Consider the following 24,934-nt stretch of genomic DNA (forward strand, 5'->3'; position numbering starts at 1 on the left):
TTCCAGTTTATACTTGTTTAGTTGTTCATTTCATTCTTTTACTTCTTAGTTCATTGCTAGGGACTAGCAATATTTAAGTTTGGGGGTGTGATGAGCACTGAAAAGTGCGCATTTAAACCCGTTAAGCTTAAGCATTCTAGTACCTTTATCTATCTTACTTTGCCGTTTTAGACTTATTACGTGTTATTTATATTTTCAGGCACTAATCCCAAAATTGAGCTAACTCAGCCAAATAAGAGCTTAATTGAAGCAATCCTGAGATAAACCAAAGGAGGGAGCAAAGTGGAGAAAGCAAGGAGCAAAAAGGAATCAAAGTTGTGCAGCTAAAAAGTTCGATCGATCCAACTTAGAGTTCAATCGATCGAACATCTATGATCGATCACAGTACTTCTCGATAGATCCAACCTTGGCCTTTGCTGAAATTCCAAGTTCGATCGATCCAACATCACCTTCGATCGATCGAACCCTATTTTGTCCTATTCAAATGATTGATCTTATCCACAGCTGTACGCCTACCAACCACTTTTGTCCTTTTCCCCATAAATATCTTCGAAATATCTCAGCCTTATCCTTATCCGGAGGAGTCAGACCACTTCGATCGATCCAAGATGCAGTTCGATCGATCGAACCCATCTTCGATCGATCCAAGTTAAAGTTCGATCGATCGAACTTCCTCCAGCGAGAAAAAGTTAAAGTCCAGCTCATTTATTCCGTCCTTCACCCAATCATTGGAGAATATGCCTTGCACGACCACAGCTCCTCATAGGGTGTATTTGACCTACCTATATAAGGAATATGATACACTTTTTGGAGAAGAGCCTAGAGTCTCTTGTCACACATTGAAAATCATCTTGGAGGCTATTCTTGGAGAGGAAGAAGGGAGGAAGCTAGAGCAACCATTGGAGGAGATCTTCATCTACAAGGAGCAGCCATGGAGTTAGCCCTTGAGGGTTGGATCATCACTACCATGAGTGGCTAGACATCTTCTTGGGGCTAGAGTTAGCCCCAAGCATGCTTTCTATACTCTAATCTTGTGTTTTATTGAAGGATTAGTGTTGTATGATACATCTTGATATTCATGTATATATAAATCTTGATTATTTCATGATTTGTATGGTTTAATGCTTCCAATTGACTATTCTATTCTACCCATATGTCTATGTATGCTAGAGTAGGATATTCATGTGCTTATCTCTAGATTTAGTGTTTTTGATGCATGTCTATGTGTATTGATGCTATAGATCTAGAGATTATCAAGATGATATGCTTAATGAATGCTATTTTGGTTCATTTGATGGTTTATGCCTATTCTTGATGGTTTGTGCCTCTCCCCTAGTCTAGATAGCTTTATTTTCATGCTAGTAGTGTAGATTTAGTGTAGTGGTAGTATAATGTTAGATGGGAGGACAATCTACTCTTGATGTTTGATGTTCCATGCTTGTGAGTCCAAATGGCATATTCCTCTAATATTGTGTTGCATGTGGATTGTGAGCTTAATGAAGGATTAATGACTTGTTTTGATCTATTGTGCTATCCCCATGTTGTCTAGACAATATATGCTCTATTGCTTAGATATATTGTGCTCTTCACATGATGTTTAGACAATACTTGCTTGATTTGTCATCCTTGCCAATTGAATCAACCTAATGCACACACACCCTTATCATATTGCAACACATCCATTACCCTCAATTGATCACTTGTTAGTAGTATAGAAAAGTATTACTTGGTGGTGATCTCTACACCCCAAGACCTCTCTCTCTTGTTTACCTCATATTATTTTATTTAGTTGAATTCAATTTAGCTTAATCAACCAACCAACCAATTGTGTGATCACTTGACCTACTAACCCTAATTACCATAGTTTCACAATTCGATACACCATCAAATCCCTTGGGACGATCCCTACTCGCCCTATCTATATTTTATATAGAGAAAGGTAGTAGTGGCTTTTTATAAATGTAAAACTTGGCCACCTCCTAAACACACACAACTCTCAAGCTTGACTTGGTATCGCGACCCTTGTAAAGGACCGGTCACATGTATTCTCCAATCCGTATGTCTTCCAAGTATTCATGCACCTCATCAGCATTTCCACTTTGGTCTTCTATATCACTAACACCAAACTCGACTTGATCATTATTTGAGTTTTGAACACTCTCTCCATGATATATCCAAGTCGTGTATTCTTTGTACGTTCCATACTTGTATAAATGATCCTCCACTTCTTTTAGTTGCCTTACTAGCTTGTTTTTACAACTACGACATGGACAGTGCACTCTATTTAAACCATCTACATGACCACTCGCAAACTGAATGAAATCTTCTATTCCTTGAAAATAGAATGGATGAACCCCAGTTGGAATTTGCATCCAACTCTCATCCATCTAAATACACATAGAACAATTTATTAATTAATCAAGACATAAAACAACAAACAAATTGCCTCAAAATGTGTTTGCTTGGGAAGATTTAAAACTGGCTAAGTGTGTGTACTAATTTCAGTGAAAAAAGAACTGAGCTCTGTCCCAATCCCTTTCTTTTGTGAAATGATTATAGAGACATATTGGAAGTGTTTATACAAGAACTAATATTTTATCAGATTGATGCCAGTTTTATCTTTGGCAACCTTATTTCAGGTTAAAAGAGAAAAAAATAAATAAATAAATTTATTAATTTAAAACTCTGTGCTTAATTAAATAAAACTTATTTCAATTTTATCTTTGGCAACCAGTGTTGGATATGGTCGCAACGCTCTGTGCTTCAAAGGTATTATCAAGCAACCATTTGGAAAAAAATCACAAACTCAATTTGATGTGCAGATTCACATCATTAAAACTACAATCAGTTGGTTCAAATTTCAATTTGATGTTGGGGATTCTTCAATAATATTTTTGAATTTTATATAAGCTAATCAGCATTTTCTCTAGTCTACCTAAGCATTCAAATTTATACGAATATATATCTATATGTGTGCGTGTGTGTGTGTGTGTGTGTGTATTGAAGTTTCATTTCTAAAATTCAAGTGAAGAAGTTCAAATAAAAGCACTTTAAAATAATCCCAAAGACAGCAGATATATGATGATCGATAATCCCAAAGACAACAGATATATGATGATCGAACTACATATTCACAAAATTAAAAGGCAAAAGTGAATTAATATTCAGATGAAGAGCAATTCGATGAAATTGTAATGATAATCAATAAACTGTGAAAATAAAAAGTAGAGAGAAGAAAAGGAAAAGGCGTACTCAATTGGAAGAGTTGGTCCAGAAATCGCAAAGTCCATTGTCAAAGGTCACAGAGAGCAAGAATGAGAGTAGTGATACGTTATCGATGATTCGATGATGATGGATATAAGACGTTTAACAAAGTGATTTAAGAAAGAACCCTCGTGGGAACAGAAGGAGAGATTGATTACTTAGAGCTTTACTAGGAATAGGGAAATACGATTATTGGTATATATTTACGCCTCCGATGATGCAAGTTTATATATGTATCTCTCACACACACTTCACTATTTATATTTATCTCTCTCTCACACACACACTTCCAATCGAGTGCGCCTTTTCAACAGAGATCGTGCTAGAGGAGCAAAATTGAAGACCAAAATTGAAGCAAAAAAAATCACACTCTTCTGATTTTTACGATTTGAAAACCATACAGATGAAATGCTTATTCTGTTCTCCAAATCTCAAACAATAACAAACTCACCGTACAAACTCGAGGACGAAGAGTGCACAGGATCGTTGATGAAATGCTTGATGATCAGAAGGCAAACGATTGACGATGAACAAATTGCAATTCGAGCTGAACTGGAGTAAAAGAATTTTGGGGAAAATGCATGGTGTGATTATCGGCGACCCTAAAGCGTCCAACAAATTATCTGAAAAAAAATTAAAAAGTAATAATAAGTAATAATAGATCCTATATACGATGTCGTTTAGGTTTTTCCAACCTCCCTTAGTGTCGGAAAAAACCAATTTTACCCATACACTGCTGTTTTGTCCCAAAAAAAAAAAGGCGGGGCCCCAAAAAAACGCGGGGAGGTGAATAAAAAAGGAGGGAAAGGTGTATTTCCGACCCCTATTAGTGGGCGTCGGAATTGACCCCCTTATTTCCGACACCAAAAATTTAGAGTCACTAAAAAGGGGTTTTTTCGACTAAATTTTGGGCGTCGGAAAAGAGTGGCGTCCCAAAAGCCACCTTCTGTTGTAGTAAATGAAAAAGTTGACGTGTGGGAGAATGATTATGATTTTGTAGGACTAGGAGCCATTCAATGTCTTCTTCCATAGTTTGTGGGGATAACGTTTGGAGTTGGGAGATAAAGTCTAGATTGACAAAATAACATAAACTATTTTCTACAACTAACACAAAAACAAGTAAATAAGCCCTTACCATTTTTGACAAAATGCATCACTTCTGCAACATTACTCCCCTTTTTCTTAAAGGGGTGCTGGGCAATTTACAGCACAAAAACGAATCCGGGGAACAAGGAGTTCACCCATTGATCAAACAGATCGATTATTATTTCTCAATCTGTGCTGTGGCACCATTTTTGCTATCCTGGCTTCAAGCACAAAATGCAAAAAATATTTTCCGATTCTACTCATTTCACTGAACTTTCTTCTCCCCAACAGGTATACCTGTAATCGTAGGATTAAAAATGAAAAAAGTAAAATATGTCACTGAACTCCTATACATTTTTTTGAACTTGAACATGTAATACTTGAAATCATTATTAAATTAATGTAAATGTTTTGAGCAGCTAAAAAGCATATAAAATTCGCTTAAAAAACCCTTGACACTTTAAAAACCAAATGTAGGTGCAAAATTTCGCTCAACCAATAATGATTAAGAAAAATAAAACAACTCACTCAATCAATAGTAAAAATAAACAAGAACAATATATGTCGAAGCGTAGAATTGCTTGATCCCTTTATTGGAGGTCTAAGCCTCTATTTATATACAAAAGATTGTAAAATTATGGTAGGACTCGCGTTACTTGTCCTCCAATTCTTTCTATATAAACATTCTTTACTAATAGAGTTCTTTCCATTGTCTAATTTTCCATACATAGAACTTGCCTTGTACAGAACTTCCTATCTCAGAATTTTCCTTCTACGGTAAATCCTTCAACTGGTAGGACTTGTGCATTCTTGAATAACTGGGCTGAACATACTTTGATTCGGCTGGGCTTGAGTAACGGACCGGATGTTAAATATTAACAAGTTGGGCAGATGACCTCTTGATTCGGCCTTGATGGAGGTTGGAAGACAAATAACAATGGTCTTGGGCTAAAAATACCCTCAATTTGGACTTGAGCATGATGGCCCTTATATGTCCTTGGAATGTAGATATGTGTAGTGATGACGTGTACGCTTCTTATTGGAGGGAGTTTTTTTCCCTCCACACTTTACCGCAAATTTCATTTTTAATTGAGTGACGGCTCCCATTAAAGAGGGAATTGAAACCAGTTTTTTACTTTGCTTCAGAGACGGTTCGAGGACTTTCATTATTACTCCGTCGTACAAGATTCTGCAAGAGTTACATTCGCCCTAGCTGCACTCCTGCGTTCTTCATTCCATCGCCTTGTCAGGTTAGTTTTTATCGCATCTTTCTCTTCAATCTTTCATTATGAGTACTTCATCTACTCCCGAACGTATAGACATTGGGGATTCTAAATTCACACCTTCATCTTCCCCCGTTCGCATTAGGGCTCCCCCTCCTAGGGTTTCTACAGATCGTCTTTCGTTGAATCAATTAGGTACTTCCCCCCTTCCAGCCGAGACATCCACCTCAGGCTCTGATAATGTTCTTACTCATGAAGAGAGGAAAGCAATCATCTCTATTCGCCGCATCAAGTTCTCTATTGCTTCGGTAATGGAAGAATTTGATATTCCTGAGGGAGTAGAAATTGCAGAATATCCCGAGGGTGCCGATTTTACCTCCGGCGAGGGAATTGAAGAGAGTGAGTTGCTTCTTTCGGTAGGGCATCTTAGCGCCCTCCGGTTCCCTCTTCACCCCTTCTATAATTTAGTTTTCAACAAGTTAGGTCTTGCCCCCCTTCAGGTAAATCCTAATTTCTTTCGCATCCTTTCGGCACTGTTGGTGCGCCGGAAATTAGAGGCTCTGGATTTGACCTTTGCCGACCTTCTGCTTACTTATAATATATCTAAGCATGGGACCGAGCCTGGCCGCTTCTTTTTTACCTCTCCCCTTCATCAGAGGATATGCACGAACCTTCCTTCATCCGAGAAGAAGTGGAAAGAAAGGATGGTTATAGTTAAAGGAAAATGGTTCGTGCCCCAATCAATTACGCTCCCCATCCCGCGCAAATTCGGGAAGTTAGGTATAGAATACTTAACCTCCCTTCATACCAAGTGTTCTGGCTGTTTTCCTTGCCAAGTCTTAATGTTTCGCCGTACTTATGAGTTTCTTGGTGTTTTTTCAACTACATTCCCATCCTCAGCAGCTAGGAACAGACTTTCTTTTCTTGAGGAACAAGTCTGGAGTGACCCCTCGCCTATCGAGGACCTGCTAACTTCTTCAAACCTCAAGGATATTGCCTCCAGTGCTGTTGCTGCAGACCTCATGGATCTGTCTCTACCATCCTTTGATAGTTTCTCCATGACTGAGGAGGAGATACGGAGGGCTGAGGCTTTAAAAAAGAAAGCCGAAGATGCCCAACCCTTGGTCGTTATTAGGTCTACTGAGGGTGAGGTGGAGGCTGAGGAATCACCAATGAAGAAATCTCGCCTCAACCCCCCATCCTCTGGCAAGGGCAAGGTCCCTTCTAAAAGCAGAGGGAAAAAGGCTGGAGAGGCCGAACCTGAAGATGAAGTCAGGGCATTTGTTCTGGCTGAAACTGGGGCTCCTTGGACTCCTTCCTTCACCAGGGCTGACAAGTCAGTCCTGCATTCAGGGGATTCTGTGATCACAGACCCTTCAGCTGCACTGGCTGTGGCCCGAGGGATGTGGCTCCCAAAGGACGAGGAAGCCATCAGCCAAATGGGGTTGGAACAACTACTCCCCTCTGCCCCGGTCCGGGCCATAGAGGTTCGTATTGCTCCTTCAGAATTATGTTACTCTTGCCTACTTATGTTTCCATTTATGCTCATATTTGTTCCTCTGTTATACAGAGTCTATACCACACCATGGCCCTCTGCGCCACTGCTGAAGCCCAATCCCTCTCCATCAAGAAGCTAGAGAAGGATCTTGACAATGCAGAGAAGAGAGCCACCACTGCCTCTACCAATCTGAAGATAGCTACTGAAGCGAAGGATGTGTATAAGAGGCAGTTGGCTGCCTCTGAGGCTAAGGTGGATTCTCTTCAGGCCGAAATTCAACGCCTGACCGAGGCTCTTACTACTTGCTTCAAGGCGGGGAAGCAAATGCAGGGGCGCTACTCCTGTCTGGCACACCTGGCTAGTGCTAAAGCGTTCCGGTCTGGCTATAATCAGGGCTCAGGCCCTAGGACGATGGATCCGGACGCTTTTGACAAGCAGGTAGGGATGCACTTCCCATATGATGAAGGGCCACAGGCTTTGGAAGCTGAAATCCGCTTTGCCGAGATGGTGAAGGCGCACCTGAAGGGTACTCCTAGCTCTTCTGCCCCTGCGGCTTCAATTCCTCCTACCCCAAGTCCTACTGTAGTGGATGCTTTTGAATCTACTCCCTTCGATCCGAAGAGGAAGTAGAACCATGTACTTCTTTTTTATTGACAGTATGTTTGGTATAATAAATATAATTTTTGTTTTAGGCTTTCAATACCTGATTTGTTTTTGCTGTATGCTTTTGATATTGTTCATACTTTTCTGACTGGTAATGTTTTTATGACAAACAAAACACATTGTCTTTATGCTTCGGATTTATGCTATCCAAGAAAAAGCAAGGATGATGGGAAGAAGGAGATCCTTTTAACAGTTTAATTGATATCTCAGGATGATTCATATGGACAATGATCTAACTGTTAAGTGAACTCTTCTTGCCTTTGACTTGCCTGCAGTAGACGTATACATACTCTTTCTTTCTCGTGTGTTCCTGATGTGGGGTGGATCATGATGAACTTATGATATATCCACATCCACAGGGTATTAAACACTTGGAGTCCGGAGGAAAAAGTTCTGATCCGGCCACCAGAGGTCTGAAGCGAATTGTTCCTCGGCACTGAGTGTGGAGGAATATTGCTGAATAGGACACTTAGGGTCCAAAGCTATCTCGTACACTTAAGATCCAAGGCGAATTGTTCCTCGGCACTGAGTCGTGGAGGTATATTGCTGAATAGGACACTTAGGGTCCAAAGCTGTCTCGGACACTTAGGATCCGAGGCGTATTGTTCCTCGGCACTGAGTCGTGGAGGAATATTGCTAAATAGGACACTTAGGGTCCGAAGCTGTCTCGAACACTTAGGATCCGAGGCGAATTAACTACTCCCCGGCGCTGAGCCTGAGGGGAGGCTTTACCGAGCCGGACACTTAGGATCCAAGGCGAGATTTTTGCCGAGCCGGACACTTAGGGTCCGAGGTTAAATGAATTACTCCCCGCCGCTGAGCCTGAGGGGAGGTTTTGCCGAGCCGGACACTTAGGGTCCGAGGCGAGATTTTTGCCGAGCCGGACACTTAGGGTCCGAGGCGAATGAACTACTCCCCGGCACTGAGCCTGAGGGGAAGTTTGTTTATATTTTTTCTCAAACAACTTATCATGAGGCCGAGGATTCAAAAATGATAAGAGGCCAAGAAAGCGAGTAACAGTGGTTGTGAAGTTTCCTATTTGTTGACTTTGGAGACTTTCCTCCTCCATTGATACTCCCTTCTTGGTAACCAAATGTAGTGGACTACGCATATATTAACCGCATTTTTTTTCTATTTCTATCCGATGTGGGATATAGACTAAATTTTGTCAAAAAGGTCGGTGTAAGGAATGCCTCTGGTATTGAGCTTGATAGCCTTAAATACCAGTGGGCCCTCCTTACACCGCAATTAACTATTTGAATATTCCCATATATAACAGAATGTAGCACATACTTTTTTGCCGATGTGGGATAGAAAGTTTTAACCATAGGCCATAACTCATGTTTTTTTCCTTTAAAAATCATTGTGACGAATGCTTTTTAACAGCTTGCTTCTAACATTGCTTTGCATAGTGCGACTTGGCATGCATAAAAATTGCCTAATGCGACGCATGCATAAAAGTTGCATGCATAAAAGTTGTATAATCATAGAGTAGTATGGCCCCCATTTTTATAGAAAGAAATAAATAGAGTAGAATTGTACTGAATATAGAAGCAAAATAAAGAAAAGTTTGGCTGACTGTGGACATACTCAGCCTTATTTGTGAAGAATTTGTAGCAAAATTGACAAACTTATCTAATGGAAATACCTTTTAAGGTGTATTGCGTTCCAAGGACGCGCAATGGGACGTCCGTCAGCTTCGGCCAAACGATATGCTCATTTCCCCACTACTTCGGTAACCCTGTAGGGTCCGGTCCAATTAGGTTCCAGTTTCTTTACATGAGCTGTCTCTTGCTTCAAAACCCAATCGCCCACCACAAAGCTCCTGAATCTGACGCGTTTGTTATAACTGTTACACACCTGCTGTTGGTATGCCGCGAGCCGAATCGCTGCTGCATCTCTCCTTTCGTCCACAAGATCAAGGCTATGTTCGAGTTGTTGCTCATTGTTCCCTTCCAGTACCAAGGATGTCTAAAGGGTTGGGATAATGGACTCGGTAGGAATGACAGCTTCGGATCCATATGCCATAGCAAATGGGCTTTCTCCCGTGGGTCGTCTTGGAGTGGTTCGATAAGCCCAGAGCACTTGAGGGAGATTCTCGTACCATTTTGTCTTCAATTTCTCCAATTTTTTCTTTAAGCACCCAAATATCGTGCGATTAGTTATTTCAGCTTGCCCATTGCACTGTGGATGACTAACTGCAGCCAATTTTTGCAGGATTCCATGTTCGTTAAAGAACTTTCTTTTTACTTCTGTTATTGAGGTTCTTACCATTGTCCATTACGATGACTTTTGGTACCCCAAACCGGCAAATAATGTTGCTCCAAATGAAATGCTTTACTTCTTCGTGGGTGACGCTAGAGAAGGCTTCAGCTTCCACCCACTTGGTGAAGTAATCCGTAGCCAGAAGCACATGCTCCTTTTTTGCCACGGTTTTGGGTAACGGTCCTACTACATCAATCCCCCATTGGGCGAACGGCCATGGATTAGCCATGGCGTGCAAACCTTCCGCAGGTTGATGCTTTATTGGACCATGGCGCTGACACTTGTCACATCTTCTTGAGTATTCTTCGGCATTCCGAGCCAAGTATGGCCAAAAATAACCTTGGGTTAGAATTTTGTGTGCAAGGGATCTTCCTCCCGAGTGATTTCCACAATCTCCTTCATGAATTTGTTTTAGAATTGTGAGAGCCTCAGTAGGGGTTAAACACTTGAGATAAGGACCGGAGAATGACCTTCGGTATAACTGGTTATTGATGATTGAGTACTTAGTCGCGGTAAGCCTAAACTTCCTTGCCTCAGCTTTTTGATTTGGGAGAACTCCTTCCTTGAGGTAGGCCTCGATTGGATCAATCCAGCATGGCTCGCGTGGAACTTCCGGGATCACCATCACCTCTTGCCGGGGATTAATGCTAGGTTCTTCGAGGACATCGATTGGAACAAGCCGAATCAACTCTTCGTCTGAAGATGATGCGGCTGCGGCCAATCGATCTGCTTCGGCATTTTCATCTCGTGGTACCTGATGGAATTCGATTTGATCGAACTCCCGGATGGCACTCTCTACAGCATCTTTGTATGACTTCATACGTTCCTCCTTGGGATAATAGTGCCCTATCACTTGATTGATCACAAGCTGTGAGTCACTAAAAACTTTTAAACACCGTACCTGTAGCTGTTTAGCTAGCCGAAGTCCGACAAGCAACGCCTCATACTCGGCCTCGTTATTAGTAGCTGGGAAATCTAGCCAAATTGACTGCTGCAGCTTGGTACCCTCGGGTGTTGTGATGTCAATCCCGGCCCCTGCCCTTTTCTGGTTGGAAGAGCCATCAACCCGTAACTCCCAGTACGGCTCTTGAAGTGTCGGCTCCTCAGATTGATCTTCATACTCTAGTAGGAAATCTACTACTGACTGCCCCTTGTGAGATACCTTTGGTGCATAGGTGATATTAAAAGAGCTAAGTTCAATAGCCCATTTTGTAATTCGACCAGACAAGTCTGGTTTAGCTAGGATAGCCCGTATAGGGTGATTTGTAAGTACCACTATGCTGTGAGATTCGAAGTAATGTCGAAGTTTCCTCTTGGCATAAATTAACGCCAGGATTATCTTTTCCGTCTTGCTGTACCGTGTCTCGACATCCGTCATCGTTTTGCTTGTGTAAAAGATTGGGTGCTGAACCTTGCCTCCTTCTTTGATCAACACTGCGCTTGTTGCTACAGCTGATACTGCCAAGTACAGGATGAGAGTGTCTCCGAGCGTTGGAGCAGAAAGGATTGGGGGTTTTGTCATGTAGCTTTTCAATTGATTGAGAGCTTCCTACTGCTGAGGTCCCCACATATCTTTGTTTTTGGATCGAATAGCGTCAAAGAAAGGTTTATACTTATCAGGTAATCGGGATATGAACCGGCTGCGGGCCGCAACTCGGCCAGTTAGAACTTGCACTTCCCTGCGGGTTTTTGGCTCTTGGTTCTGTATGAGTGCCTTTGCCTGAGCTGGGCTTACTTCTATTTCTCTTTTATTTACAATGTGCCCGAGGAACTGTCCTGAAGAGACGGCGAAGGAGCACTTGGTGGGGTTCAGCTTCATATTGTACCTCTTGAGAGTATCAAAGACCTCCTGGAGGTGCTTCGGGTGATCCTCTTTCCGTATACTTTTGACCACCATGTCATCGATATAGGCTTCAACTGTATTCCCCAGTAGATTATTGAAAATTTTATTGACAAGTCGCTGGTAGGTGGCTCCGGCATTCTTTAGACCGAAGGGCATCACTCTGTAGCAGTAAGTGCCCGTCTCTGTGATGAAAGCGGTTTTCTCCTCATCTTCAGGATTCATGGGAATCTAATTATAGCCGGAGTATGCATCGAGGAATGTGAGCCTCTCATAACCTGTCGTAACATCCACCATTTGATCAATCTTGGGCAGAGGGAAGCTATCTTTTGGGCAAGCTTTGTTAAGGTTGGTATAATCTACGCATACCCTCCATTTCCCATTCTTCTTTTGAACGACTACTACATTTGAGAGCCATTTCCCATTCTTCTTTTGAACGACTACTACATTTGAGAGCCATTGTGGGTATTGCACCTCTCGAATGAATCCTGCTTGTAATAGTTTATTTACTTCCTCGGCTATTATGCGATTCCGTTCAGGTGCGAACCGTCAGTGCCTCTGCTTGACTGGCCTAAATTCTGGGTTAACCCTCAAACTATGGCATGAGACCGTAGGATCGATCCCTACCATGTCCGAGTGATCCCAGGCAAAGACATCCGAATTGCACCGAATGACCCTGATCAATGCTTCCTTCTCTTCGGCTGTGCAAGATGAGCCAATGTAGGTGACCTTCTGATCGGTTGGTCAATTAACATCAACCTTCGCAATAGCACGAATCATTGTAAAATAGGGCTATTGGTCGGGTAAGTCGAACCACAGGGACTGTGCTAGTCTAATACAACCTAAATGTCTAGAATCATTCTTAGAATGATGAAGGGTGTATAGAGGTTTTGTTGGATGTCACTTAAGCTAGGAAATTAAAAGTGCATAAAACAATAAATTGCAAGAATTCAAGGGAGTGAAGTACAAGTAAAGAAGGCTAGGGAAATGAATCCACCTCCATCCCTATACACATGCTAGGTTAAGATTAATTTAAGGGGAAAACAACATATATGATAGTCATGATACATAACAATACTAGGTTGCTATAATATCCTTAAGAAGTTCATTTAATTAGAAAGGCAAGACTAAACCATCAAAGGTTCACATGATCAACTACCTAAACTAAAATGTAGCTTAGAACATGCTTACTAAGCCAAGGATTATCAAGCCCTAATTTAAATGGTGAATGCACATAAAGCTAAGAATCAAGTATAGCCCATCAAAGGGAAACCCTAAGCCATGAACTATCTAGGTTCTCCAACTCCATGCCATTAAAACCATTCCATGATCTAACTTCCATTGTCACCATGGAAGTGCAAGCAATATGATTAAGAAAAGCAACCATCCAAGACAAGATGAATAACTCACAATAATCATTTAAAACATTCAACATTCATTACAACAAAAATGAGGCTCTTGACCATGGAAAGACTATCAAAAATACATTGTAATCCCCAAAAATAAACTATACTAACACATGCTTACAAGGGAGGGGTTTCATCACCTCCCTAGATGAGGTTTAGTTGCCCATTGGTGAGCTAGAAGAAGGAAGAAGCATCATCCTCATCTCCATGTTCGAGCTCCTACTGTAGCACTCAAGAACACCCTTCTCCTTGCTCTCTTCTCTCTCCTCTATCTTGCTAAAGATGAAGCTTGATGATATATGTGGCCTTTGGGTAGCCTTTTATGCTCCAACAATACCCTCTCTCCTCCAAGGAACACCTCCAACCACTTCATAAAGAAGGAAGATGGCATTGAGGAAACCAATGTGCAAGTGGGCTGAAATGAGCCATTTCCGAAGGGCATTCTGCCTGATTTTCGAGCACACGCTTGGTGATCTCGAGCACTCTAACTTAGTGCAATGTGCAACATGCTCCTCTTGCTCAGCGCTGACCTATTTTGGGAAAACTGCTATAACTTTGTGCCCCGAACTCCGAATGACGATCTGTTTGAAGATTTGGAGAGCTGATTCAGTGCTTTAAAAACTTCATGTTTTGATGAAGACCCAATTCTCAAGTCTGGTTGGTCGAAAATGGGGAGAAAGGCAGTACATCAGTGCTGCTAGGCAGTTCTGCGCACCTCTGTTGTGAAGATCATAACTCTCTGCTCCGAACTCCGAATGATGAACCACTTGAAGATTTGGAAAGCTGATTCAGAGCTCTAAATCTTTCATGTTAAGAGGGAAGTCCAGTTCTCGAGTTTGGAAGGTCAAAATGGCAAGCAAAGTCCAGGCTCTACTGCTGCCAGAATTCAGCATTGGCACCTTTTGTTGCTCAAGATTCCACAAGGCCTTATTCTTTTTCCATTTTGGCCAATGAACCTGAAAATGCATAAAAACATGCAAATGGAGTTAATCTACATAAAATAATTAATAACTGGACTTTGTTAATGTAATTTAGGGCGCTTGAATATACAATATTTGGCGCTTATCATACCCCCAAACTTACATTTTGCTAGTCCCTTAGCAAAACTACAATGAAAAACATAAAGAAAAGACAACCATGGGCATGCTACTACAAAAATATCATCCATGGTAAAATGAGATAGAAACATAGCTCAAATACAACTTGAAACAGACAAAAACTGGAGATGGGGTCATTGGGAAAACTACCTTGCATATATGAAGCATTGATACAAAAAATGAGAAAAACCATTTCAACATGCATGCATCAACATCATAGTCCATATAAATAATTCAATTGTCATCTCTTAAATGGAAATAACTCAAACTCCAGTGAAAGTGAATTGGATTCTCACATGCGGCTTTTACTTTCTTGTCCAATTCCAAGGCACAAGTTTTCAAATCAATGAATTCCCTTTTACATGAAGTTCCTAAGGCATGATTTTATTTTCAAGACAACTTTTGTTGCTTGTTAACAATTTATTTCAACACATAAGCGAAACATAGAATGGTTGTGCAATGCTGAAGTCCATTAAGCTTTCTAACCAACTTATGTAGCAAGCGTTAGGCCAACAACTCCCAAACCAGATGGCTTTAGGGTGTTAAGTGTAGAGACACTCCATAGGGCTTAATAGCTCAAGTTGGAAAGGCTACGAACTCCAACGAACCATGTTTATTACTAGTTTAATTTTTTTTGAATGACCGTGCAATGTTTAAGTCCCTTAAGCTTTCTAACCAACCCTTGTAGCAAGCGTTAGGCCAACAACTCCCAAACCAGATGGCTTTAGGGTGCTAAGTGTAGAGACACTCCTAGGGCTTAATAGCTCGAGTTGGAAAGGCTACGAACGTCAACTGGTCATTTTTTTCTTTCTTTCTCAATTTTATTTTTTTTTTTTATTTTTTTTTTTTTTTTTTATTTTTTTTTTTTTTTTTAGATTCATGCCAAAAGTATTCATCCATTAGGTTCATCAAATCAGATTAACTAGGGCAAGGTAAAGGTCAATCAAGTTGCATGCCTCACAGTTAAGTTTCCAATGTGCATCTGTGCATTGTGAAGCTTATAAGAGTGTAAATCCAGCAAAAATCTAATTGAAACATTTATACAGACTAGTTTGAATCTACATGATCCTTTCAACTCAAATTTTTCTTTATTTTCAAAAATTTCAATTGCTTCTATACACAAGGTATTAGACATATGTTTCATCTCCGACAAGTGTCAAGTTATACTATCATTGCTTAGCAAAAATTATGGAACCAAAAATATGCCAAAAATATGCCAAGAATGCTTTGATGCACCCCCAAACTTAAACGACACAGTGTCCTCAATGTGGGACATGGATGCAAGTTAGAGACAAAAATGACAAAGAGCATAAAAGGAACAACAATACCCAGGGGGAGGGAATGGCATTTTGAGACAAAAACCCCCAAACTTGAACTGGACCGCGCAACCTGGAAAGCAACATGAAGAACCAAAAGAAACAACCACAAACAGCATTAATAGCACAAGCATAAAGACAGAAAACGAATGTATCGAAAGTTAACAGAACATAAAGAATTTGCATTGCAAAAAGAGTGTACATGATGACAAAAAGAGCTGTACAGGGATCATGTCGACCAGAGCAACCTATACATAGCAAATTCTTACAGTTGAAAAGGAAAACAAAATATACAAGAGAAATAGTTACAGATGAAACAAAAAGAAAAGGTCCACACTCGCAACAAGCTACTGGCCAAAAGGTAAACGGGCGAGGATGGAATGGAGGAGAGAGTGAGTCTTACGTCGTTCAGCGGAAGCCAAACGACGGTCCTCAGCAGCGACACGGCGGTCTTCAGCAGCAAGACGACGATCTTCTTCAGCACGTGAAGAAGACTCACACAGAGCCTGAGTGCACGCGGTCAAAGAATGCTCAAAACGATCTAGTCGCTCATGAATACCGGCAATGGAAGCCCGGATGAAAACCTGGTCCTGGGGAGAGTCGACCGAAGGTTCTACCCTCGCAGTGGCTGCGGCGGTGGAAACTGCCGCGGAAGGAGGAGGAGGTGGAGCGTGGATGAACAGGGGGGCAGGAGGCGGAGGGGCACTAGAATGGCTCAGAACATTGATCCACCGGCGCTGGGTAAAAATTTTAATTTTGTCGCCTTTTGGTTCATGGGGAGGAACAACGAAACCCTTGTGCTGAAGGAGCCGAGTGGTGAAAAACGGCAAAGGCAATTTCCGATTTTCAACTCGCGGAGCCCGTGCATTATGAGCATCATGCCAAAACTTCATAAAGGTGGACCAAATGAGCTCGGGGATGGAGAACCATTTGCCTTGGTCCATGGCATATAAGGCTTGCAGAAAGAGGCCCCGACGCTCGGTGCTATGCACCAAAGGGCAAACATTGTGCTTGAAGACAGTGTCAATGAACCATAGGCGTTCCGGAAGATTGGTTTTGCGGATAAAAGACCGGGGCCGAGTAGGATCGTCAATAGTGCAAATGGCAGCGGCAATCTGCGCCACAGTTAATGTATCCGGCTCCTCATATAAAGGGAGATTCTCACGATTGACAATGTCATCGGGGCACTCAATGGGGCAACCAGAAACCTGAATGATGTCGGTCATAGTGAAAGCATAGGCGGTGCCATTAATGGATGTAGTGAGAGAAATGGGTGGCTCTTCAGGGCACTGTTGATTCTGGTAGAAGAGGCGCACTACACGGGGGTAGGCAACCCTGGCAAGGGGTGCGCAAATGTGTTGCAGACGCCGGTTAGTCAATTCGGCTACAGCCCACGAAGTTGTGGGTAGAATGTCAAAGGCATCCGTGAGCGGAAATGAGAGTTCGTAGTTGAGTTGTTTGCGATCCCAAGGATCACGTGGTCGCTCACGAGTGACAGCACGGGCACCTGAAGAGGGTCGAGGAGGGCGAGAAGGACCGGCACGAGACATTTAGAGAGGTGGACTTGGTTGAGGAATTTCAGCGAACACCTGGCGTGCACCACAAAAAGGAGAAGATGAAAGTGAGTGGGATGGAGGAGCAAACCCAAAAAAATTTGGCAAGATAACAAGCTCTAGCATAGAGCAACATCAACAACAAGCAACCCAAGCATCAACAAAAGCACCGACATGCAATCCCATCCTCCTTATGATGAAATAAAGACAAGGAAAGGAGAATAAAAGGAAGCTCACATACCTTGGGACAGAATATGAAATGGGAACTGCAGAGATGTAGGGGTGGTGGCAATGTGGGTGGGCTGGGGGTGGATGAGAGTTGGATTGGGTGTTTTGGGTAGAGAGAGAAAGTGGGTGCATGCATGTGGTGCATGGATGGGTTGGTTGGAGGGTGCCGAGAGAAAGGTGGTGTGATGGGGTGAGGGTGTGGTAGTTTTGTGGGTTGAGAGGGAGATGGAGTGGGGAGGTTGGTTGGTTGGTTTGGGGAAGGTGAGGAGCCGAGAGAGAGAGAGGTGGAGTGAGGTGGAAGAGGGGTTGGTGGTGTAAAAGAAAGAGAGGGAGGGAGCTGCGAGGGAGAGAAGGGGTTTTAAAAGAGAGAAGAGAGCTTGGTTCGAGCACTCGAAGTCCCACTTCGAGTGCTCGAAATTGGGGCAGAGAGTTGGGTTTGGCATAGGGTGTGGGTATGAGGAGTTCGAGCACTCGAAGCTTGGTCTTCGAGTGCTCGAAATTTGAGCAGTGGCATGGTATGAGTTGCCGAGAGAAGCTGGGTGTGAGTTGGTTGAGGTGCATGGCATGGTGAGGGTTGATGGAGGTGGAGGGGTGGTGAGGTTGGTTGTGAGGGTTGGTAGGAGGGTGGTGGGCTGGGTGGTGAGGGAGGTGGGTTTGGCATGCATGCAGGGGCGTGCATGCATGCAAGCAGGGTGGGGATGGTGTTGCATGGAAGTTGGTTATGGTTGGTGTATGGAAGAGAGAGAAACCGAGAGTTGGGGTTGCATGGTTTGGGTTGGGTGGTTTGTGGTTGAGGTTGCCGAGAGATAGGAAGGTTGGATTGAGAGGGTTGGTAGGAGGGTGATGAGATGGGTGGTGAGGGAGTTGGGTTTGGCATGCATGCAAGGGCGTGCATGCATGCATGCAGGAGGGTTGATGGAGTTGGGTGGTGAGGGAGTTGGGTTTGGCATGCATGCAAGGGCGTGCATGCATGCATGCAGGGTGGTGATGTGTTGCATGGCCGAGAGGGTGGATGGTGTTAGAGAGGGTGATGGAGGTTGAGAGGTGTGGCATGCATGCATGGGCGTGCATGCATGCATGGGCGTGCATGCATGCATGCAGGGTGGTGATGTGTTGCATGGCCGAGAGGGTGGATGGTGGTAGAGAGGTTTGCTGAGTGGTGTGAGAGAGAGGTGGAGTGGTGAGGGTCTTCGAGCACTCGCAAGGGGGAGGGCAAGTGCTCTGCATGGAGACAGCAGGCTCGGGTGGGTTGTATGGGGAGTTCGAGCACTCGGAAGAGGAAGCTCGAGTGCTCGAAATGAGAGCAGTGAGTTGGCCAAGCAAATGGTGAAGCTTCGAGCACTCGAAGCTTGGGCTACGAGTGCTCGATTCTGAGGCAGTAGCATGCAGCTGCGGAAGTTGGGCTAAAAAGTTTAGAGCACTCCAACTAGAAGCTAGAATGCTCTAAATGAAGGCAGCAGGCTCGGGATTTTTGGTGCTTGAACCTTGAATGGAGCTTGAATGCTGTTGCATGGCCATGCATGAGCTTGCATGGATGGTTCAAGGAAAGAGATGAGTAAAATATGGAAGCATAAAGAAGTTGAGCAGTGGGCTTGGATAGAAAGGAATGCATGCATCAGAGAAATGCATGCAACAATGCATGAAATATAGAAATGCATGCAAGCAAGGAACTTTGCGGAGCCGGATAAAATTTTTGAGAAGCATGAAATTCCTATGCATGCAATGTTGATGGATTCAAGCCAATGTATGGGAAAAATTAAAACGGTGCAACATCCTCGCAGTCAAACGGTGCAACAATCTCTCTCCCCTTTTTTTTTTTTTGCAACATCACCCAAAGCATGGGTGGATGTAAGAGAATTTTCAAACCTTGGCAACATCACCAAATGCATGAATGAAATTTCTGGAGAAAAAATTTTTTAAAACTTGCAAATTCATTCCATTCCAATGCATGGGAAATTTTGAAGGTTTTGTTTTGAAACCTTGCAATTTGTCAATTGTTTAAACATCTCAAATGCATGAAGAATTTTGAGAAAAATTTCAAACTTTTTAGTAAAAATGAGAACATATGCACATGAGTCGCATTTGAAAAATCTAATGAAATTGCTAGAAAGCGATGGGGAATTCCGGGAATGAAAATGAGAGTTGAGAAGGTCTAAGAAAAATCAAATTTTGGGCTTTTCTAAACCGTTTCCCAGAAAAAAAAAATTTTTTTTTTAAGGCACGAGCAATTTCAAAGAGAAGGAAGCTTGGAACATCGAAAGAATTTATTCCCTTGCTTTGCTAAATTTAATGTCGATAGCTAGACCAAGCTAGAGCAGGCACTACTCCTCATAAATGGGATCCGTCAAGGGGACTTCCTCAACTTTTCGGGTTAGAATTGTGCTGTCAATGCAAGGCTTAAGCCTTTGGCCATTTACCTTGAAGAGTGATCCACTTGCAGGATCATGAAGTTCGATTGCTCCATGAGGAAAGACGGTAGTGACAATGTATGGACCATCCCATCTTGACCGGAGTTTACCGGGGAAGAGTTTCAAGCGGGAATTGAAAAGCCAGACCTTTTGTCCCGGGGCAAAAGACTTTTTGACGATGTGTTTGTCATGAAAAGCTTTAGTCTTTGCCTTGTAAATTTTTGCATTTTCATACGCGTCATTACGCAATTCCTCAAGTTCATTTAATTGCAACGCACGATTAGAGCCGGCTTGTTTGAGATCAAAATTGAACCTTTTTACGGCCCAATAAGCACGGTGCTCTAATTCTACCGGGAGATGACATGCTTTGCCAAAGACAAGTCGATATGGTGACATGCCAATGGGTGTCTTATAAGCTGTCCGGTAAGCCCAAAATGCATCGTTTAGCCGTAATGACCAATCTTTGCGGTCCGGTCTAACCGTTTTTTCTAAAATGTGCTTAATCTCCCGGTTAGAAATCTCTACTTGACCACTCGTTTGAGGGTGGTAAGGTGTAGCAACCTTATGAATGACTGAATACTTAGCAAGGACGGATTTGAGATAACGATTTCGGAAATGAGATCCGCCATCACTAATGATTGCTCGGGGTGTACCAAAACGACTAAAGATGTGAGATTGAATGAAATGGATCACGACTTTATGATCATCGGTTTTGGTAGCCGCGGCTTCAACCCATTTAGACACATAATCCACCGCTACAAGGATGTACTCATAGCCATAAGAAGATGGAAATGGTCCCATGAAGTCAATCCCCCACACATCAAAAATTTCAACAATTAAAATGTTGGTGAGGGGCATCATGTCTCTTCGGGACATGGATCCAAGTTTTTGACATCGTTCACACGATTTGCAAAAATTGTATGCATCCCGGAACAAGGTAGGCCAAAAGAATCCGCTTTGAAGGATTTTGTTAGCGGTCTTTTTGGCACTAAAATGGCCTCCACAAGCAAGAGTATGGCAAAAATTTAAAATGCTTGTGGCCTCGGTTTCAGGAATACATCGCCGGATGATTTGGTCCGGGCAATACTTGAATAATTCCGGATCTTCCCAAAAGAAATGCTTGACTTAGGAGAAAAACCGGTCCCTCTCTTGTTTGGACCAATGAGCTGGAATTTTGCCAACCGCAAGATAATTGACAATATCCGCAAACCACGGAAGAGTAGAATGTGAAACTTGAAGAAGTTGCTCATCCGGAAAGGAATCACGGATGGCTGCAAATTCTGAAGATTTCTCAATAAGTAAGCGAGAGAGATGATCGGCGACAACATTGTCGGTCCCTTTTTTGTCCCGGATGTCGATGTCAAACTCTTGAAGTAAGAGGATCCATCGAATTAAGCGGGGTTTTGTCGCTTTTTTCGCTAACAAATGCCTAAGAGCGGCATGATCTGAAAAGACAATGACCTTGGAGCCAAGAAGATAGGAGCGAAATTTATCCAAGGCGTACACCACAGCTAGCAATTCTTTTTCAGTGGTGGTGTAGTTCAATTGGGCATCGCAGAGAGTTTTGCTAGCATAATAAATGACATGCGGAAGTTTATCCACACGTTGGCCCAAAACCGCCCCTAATGCATAGTCGGATGCATCACACATGATCTCAAAGGGAAGAGACCAATTAGGGGGTTTCATGATCGGGGCAGAGGAGAGGAGAATGCGAAGTTTGATGAAAGCTTCCATGCAAGCGTCATCAAAATTGAACGGAACATCCTTGGCTAAGAGATTACACAAGGGCCGTGAGATTTTGCTAAAATCTTTGATGAAGCGACGATAGAATCCGGCATGGCCAAGAAAAGAACGGATTTGACGGACGGAATTCGGAGGAGGAAGATTAGAGATTAACTCAACTTTTGCCTTGTCTACCTCGATTCCCCGCTTAGAAATGACATGTCCTAAAACAATGCCTTCTTGGACCATAAAGTGGCTTTTCTCCCAACTTAGAATGAGATTCGTCTCTTTGCATCTTTGGAGCACAAGAGATAAATTTTTGAGACACGAGTCAAAGGAGGAGCCAAATACGGAAAAGTCATCCATGAAAACTTCCAAGAACCTTTCAACCATATCGGAGAATATGGACATCATGCACCTTTGGAACGTTGCCGGTGCATTGCATAGACCAAAAGGCATGCGTCGATAGGCAAAAGTACCAAAGGGACATGTGAATGTTGTTTTCTCTTGATCTTGGGGGGCGATGGCCACTTGGTTATAGCCAGAATAACCATCAAGAAAACAATAGAAGCTTTGGCCGGCTAACCTTTCTAGGATTTGATCAATAAATGGGAGTGGGAAATGATCCTTCCTAGTTGATGAGTTGAGTTTACGATAGTCAATGCACACACGCCACCCGGTGGTGGTTCGTTGTGGCACGAGCTCGCCCGCTGAATTTTCAACAACGGTGAGCCCGGATTTCTTGGGGACAACTTGTGTGGGGCTCACCCACTTGCTATCAGAGATAGGATAGATGATTCCCACATCTAGCAATTTGATCACCTCTTTCATGACCACTTCCTTCATGTTTGGATTTAACCGGCGCTGGACCTCTCTAGTAGGCTTTGCGTCATCCTCCATATGAATGCGGTGCATACAAATGGAGGGGTCAATTCCTTTCAAATCTGCCACTGTCCAACCAATAGCTTCTTTATGCTCTTGGAGCACCGCTAAAAGGTTGGTCTCTTGGTCTTTTTGAAGGTCCGAGGCAATAATGACCGGAAGGGTTTGCTTTGGACCAAGGAACACATACTTGAGATGGGCCGGGAGCGGCTTAAGCTCAAGTTGTGGCGGAGATAACAATGATGGGACCGGAGGAGTGGTGGAAAGTTGGGGAAGTGGTTCTTTTGGAATTTTCCAAGGAGGTACATCAATGATAGCATTAATATCAAGCAAGGAATTGACTTCTTGAATGGCTTGATCAACATCAAAGTTTGGGAAGTCAAAATGAGACATGCAAGTTTCAAGGGAATCTTTGCTTAGGATGAAGGGGAGAGATTCTTCGACCACTTCATCAATGACATCCACAAGAAAACAATCATCCTCATTGGAGGGATGTTGAGTTACATGAAAGATGTGGAGTTTGACTTGCATGTTTCCAAAAGCAATGTCCATCACCCTGGTTCGGCAATTAATTGATGCATTAGCCGTAGCTAAAAATGGCCTACCAAGGATCACGGGAATGTGCTTTTTTGGGTCATGGACTGGTTCCGTATCAAGAACCACAAAATCTACCGGGAAGTAGAATTTGTCCACTTTGATGATGACGTCCTCAAGAATACCTCGTGGATGCTTGACCGATCTATCGGCAAGTTGCAAAACCACGGAAGTCGACTTAAGATCGCCCAAACCAAGTTGTAGGTAAACCGAGTATGGAATTAAATTCACACTAGCTCCTAAGTCAAGGAGGGCCCTCTCGATTTTGCTGTCACCAATGACGCACGAGATTGTGGGGGCACCCGGATCCTTATACTTCGGGGGAGTGCTGTGCTGAATAATAGCACTAACATTTTCAGTCAACCTCACTTTTTTTGGCAAATGATTTTTAGAAGTGCGCTTTTGAGTGCACAAATCTTTGAGAAATTTTGCATAGGGAGGGATTTGCTTGATAGCATCCAACAGGGGCAAGTTAATCTTCACTTGCTTGAAAACTTCCCACATGTCTTGAATTTTACAATTCTTGTTCCCAAAATGTGTCGACTCTTGAAGACGTTGAGGAAACGGAGCTTTTGGCTCATAAGTAGTTTCCACATTTGGGGAGACATGTGTGGGATATCCGTGAATGGTATTGGGACAAGAATTTGGATTAGAAGAGCTTGAATTTGGATTTTTCAACGGCGAAACTTCCTCACTTTTGTCTCCATCGACCTTGTTGTCCACCACTCTACCGCTCCGAAGGGTGGTGATAGCTTGAACTTGTTCATGAGTCGGCCCACTCGGAGGAGGGGTTTCGTCAATCACATGCATTCCTCTAGGATTTTCAAAAGGTTGAGAGGGAAGCTTGCCCTTGTCCTTTTGAAGCAATTGATTCACCGAGTTAGCTATTTGGCCCACTTGATTTTCGAGATTAGCTATGGATTGAGTATGAGAGTGAACCATTTGGAGAGTAGGCTGCAAGGATGTCAAGAGTTGCTTGTTGGCATCCATTATTTGCTTATTTAATGATTCCATCATTTGCTTGTTTGCAGCTACTATCTCGTCAGTTGGACACACAGGAGGTTGATTGGAGACATTTGGATTGTAAGGAGGACGGTAGCTTGAAGAGGCTTGGAAAGGTCTACCTTGATATTGAGAAGAGGGCTGATTTTGCCGCCCTTGGTTTTGGAATTAGGAATTCTGTGGGGCTTGTTGCCGCCACGAGAAATTCGGATGATCTCGCCAACCCGGATTGTAGGTGTTGGAATATGGATTGTTCCCGGGCCGCGAGAACATGGCATTAGCTTGCTCTTGGTTGGGACTAGGAAATTGCTCCGGTGTGGGGCAATCTTCCGAGAGATGGAATGGACTAGTACATGAAGCACAAACTGAACTTGCCGAATTTTGAGACAATGAAGGAGGAAGATGTGGTGCCATCAATTGATAGAATTTATGAGCGATGGCATCCACTTGAGATGATTCCTCCCTTATTGACTTTGGTTGACAAGGGTTGGTGTTGTTTGGAGTGGTTGCGGTCAGAGCCCTACGAGAATTGTGTTGAAGTGAATTTTCACTCAAATTCTCAAGTAAGGTCCAAGCCTCATCCGCATTCTTGGACATGAACATCCCATCACAAGAAGAATCAACCATGAATCTATGGGTTTCGGTCAAGCCAACATAGAAAGCTTGCACTAATTGCCATTTTGGGATCAAATGATGAGGACACTTCCGAAGAAGATCTTGTAACCTTTCCCAAGTCTCGTGGAGTTGTTCTCCATCAACTTGAGAAAAGCTTAGAATGGAACGCCTCATTTGGTTGGTTTTACTCACCGGATAATACTTCTTAAGAAATTCTTGTTGCAATTGAGCCCAAGAAGTAATAGAGTTGGGAGCGAGGGAGTTCAACCAAT

The sequence above is a fragment of the Cornus florida genome, unplaced genomic scaffold (genome assembly GCF_030987335.1).
Source record: "Cornus florida cultivar Cherokee Brave unplaced genomic scaffold, ASM3098733v1 CherokeeBrave_3.0.0_Hap2_Chr06, whole genome shotgun sequence".
Taxonomy (NCBI): domain Eukaryota; kingdom Viridiplantae; phylum Streptophyta; class Magnoliopsida; order Cornales; family Cornaceae; genus Cornus; species Cornus florida.